The sequence below is a fragment of the Triticum aestivum genome, chromosome 4D (genome assembly GCF_018294505.1).
Source record: "Triticum aestivum cultivar Chinese Spring chromosome 4D, IWGSC CS RefSeq v2.1, whole genome shotgun sequence".
Taxonomy (NCBI): domain Eukaryota; kingdom Viridiplantae; phylum Streptophyta; class Magnoliopsida; order Poales; family Poaceae; genus Triticum; species Triticum aestivum.
Genome location: NC_057805.1, coordinates 3,181,210 through 3,184,561, shown reverse-complemented (window position 1 = coordinate 3,184,561; position 3,352 = coordinate 3,181,210).

Here is a 3,352-nt window from a genome sequence, read left to right as displayed (position 1 = left end):
ATAATAAATAAAAATAATAAACTAGTTAATAAAAATTAATAAATAAATAAATAAAAAAATAAAAATAAAACAAATAATAAAAATAAATTTAATTAATTAATTAATTAATTAATTTATTAACTAAATTAATTAAGTTAATTAATCCTGTTTAAATTAATCTAATTAGATAATTAATTTAACTAAACAGTAGTTAATTAGGTAACAACCCCTGACAGGTGGGACCCACCTGTCAGGTTGACCAGGTCAACGGTCGACGTTGACTGCTGACGTCAGCATGACCTCATGCTGATGTCATAAATCCATTTTCGAATTAAATTAAATAATTAATTAAATTCCAGAAATTAATAAAATCTTTGGAAAATCATATCTTTTAATCCGTAAATCGGATTAAAATATTTTCAACATGAAAGTTGCTCAGAACGACGAGACGAATCCGGATACGCAGTCCGTTCGTCCACCACACCTCCCTAACCTATCGAACTCGCAACTTTCCCCCTCCGGTCCATCTGTCCGAAAACGCAAAACATCGGGAATACTTTCCCGGATGTTCCCCCCCTTCGCCGGTACCACCTACTGTCGCGTTAGGACACACCTCGCACTGCTCATTGTCATTTCACGCATCGTCATGTTTATGTTTGCATTGTATTTACTGTTTCTTCCCCCTCTTCTCTCCGGTAGACTACGAGACCGACACTGCTGCTACCCAGTTCGACTACGGAGTTGATGACCCCTCCTACTTGCCAGAGCAACCAGGCAAGCCCCCCCTTGATCACCAGATATCGCCTATTCTTCTCTATACTGCTTGCATTAGAGTAGTGTAGCATGTTACTGCTTTCCGTTAATCCTATACTGATGCATAGCCTGCCCTTGCTTCTACTGTTGTTACCTTTACCTGCAATCCTACATGCTTAGTATAGGATGCTAGTTTCCATCAGTGGCCCTACATTCTTGTCCGTCTGCTGTGCTATACTATCGGGTCGTGATCACCTGGGCGGTGATCACGGGTATATACTTATATACTAAATACATGACACATGTGATGACTAAAGTCGGGTCGGCTCGTAGGAGTACCCGCAAGTGGATCTTTGTGGCGGAGCGACAGGGCAGGTTGAGACCACCTAGGCGAGAGGTGGGCCTGGCCCTGGACGACGTCCGCGGTTACTTCGACATAACACGTATAACGAGTTCTTGGTATTTGATCTGAGTCTGGCCATTTGGTCTATACGCACTAACCATCTACGCGGGAGTAGTTATGGGTATCCCGGCGTCGTGGTATCAGCCGAAGCCTTCGTGACGTCAGCGACTGAGTGGCGCGCGCCGGATTGGACTGGAACGCCACTAGGCTAGGTCTGCTTCCGGCCGCGTACGCAACGTGCAGGTGTGCATAGGGCGATGGGCCCAGACCCCTGCGCGCATAGGGTTAGACCGGCGTGCTGACCTCTCTGTTGTGCTTAGGTGGGGCTGCGACGTGTTGATCTTACGAGGCCGGGCATAACCCAGCAAAGTGTGTCCGGCCAAATGGGATCGAGCGTGTTGGGTTATGTGGTGCACCCCTGCAGGGAAGTTTATCTATTCGAATAGCCGTGTCCCTCGGTAAAAGGACGACCCGGAGTTGTACCTTGACCTTATGACAACTAGAACTGCATACTTAATAAAACACACCCTTCCAAGTGCCAGATATAACCCGGTGATCGCTCTCTAACAGGGCGACGAGGAGGGGATCGCCGGGTAGGATTATGCTATGCGATGCTACTTGGAGGACTTCAATCTACTCTCTTCTACATGCTGCAAGATGGAGATGGCCAGAAGCGTAGTCTTTGACAGGACTAGCTATCCCCCTTTTATTCTGGCATTCTGCAGTTCAGTCCACTGATATGCCCCTTTACACATATACCCATGCATATGTAGTGTAGCTCCTTGCTTGCGAGTACTTTGGATGAGTACTCATGGTTGCTTCTCTCCCTCTTTTCCCCCTTTTCCTTTCTATCTGGTTGTCGCAACCAGATGTTGGAGTCCAGGAGCCAGACGCCACCGTCGACGACGACACCTATGACACTGGAGGTGCCTACTACTACGTGCAGCCCGCTGACGACGACCAGGAGTAGTTAGGAGGATCCCAGGCAGGAGGCCTGCGCCTCGTTCGATCTGTATCCCAGTTTGTGCTAGCCTTCTTAAGGCAAACTTGTTTAACTTATGTCTGTACTCAGATATTGTTGCTTCCGCTGACTCGTCTATGATCGAGCACTTGTATTCGAGCCCTCGAGGCCCCTGGCTTGTATTATGATGCTTGTATGACTTATTTATGTTTTAGAGTTGTGTTGTGATATCTTCCCGTGAGTCCCTGATCTTGATCGTACACATTTGCGTGCATGATTAGTGTACGGTCAAATCGGGGGCGTCACAACCCAGAGATGTGCATGTGTGGCTGACAAGAGGGGCCCAGTTGACTGGGTCAACTGCCCAGTCAGCAGAGGCTGACTGGTGGGGCTAGGGGGCTGAGTCAGTAGCCTAATCTGCAGTCAACAATTTGACTGTTGACTGGTCAAACCTGACCAGTGGGACCCGTGTGTTAGTGACACACACATTTTAACAGGGGTTTTAACAGAATTTAATTAGATTAATTAATCAGGCGAGCCCACATGCCAGTGTCGGAGCTTCCATTTTAACTAACCAGCCATTAAACTGAACTAATTAATGGACTTGGGCCCACGAGTCAGTGAGGTTAGCTGGCGGATTAGTGGCCAAGTGTGGGCCACTTGGCGGGCCAGGTCAGCACCGACGAGCGGAGCAACTCCGGCGACCCAACACACGGCGGCGCCTCGCCGGAGTTGGCCGGAACCGCGCCACAAGTGACCATTTGGCCCGGGGTTTGGCCCTACGGGACGCGCACGTCGCGCCGCATCAGATGTGGGCAGTGGCAGGAGCGGAGACGGCCGGAATCGAGCGGGGCTTCGATGGGCGGCGGCAACCGGAGTTGGGCGAGCACGGGATCGACTCTACGGGCGCTAATGCGATGGACTGGCGGCACGGGCGGTATCGGGGCGATGCACTGAGCACGACCGAGTGCTTGCCCGGAAACGAACGGCAGCAGCAGCGACGATGACCGCAGTGGCGGCGAGGTTCGGCAATGGCGGGGAAACGAAGCTAGGGGCGCGCAGGGAAAACGGGGAGAGAGGGGAGGTGTGCGAGCTCACAGTGGTCGTAGAGGAGGGGTGGCGAGGTCTGGGGCGTTGTGTAGCTCGTGAATCGACGGCGAGGTTGTGCGACGGCGGACAGGGAAGAAGATGAAGCAGGCGTCGTCGATGGGGCCTCCCGTCTTTGATCTAACACCGTAGTCCATGTATGGGGGCAC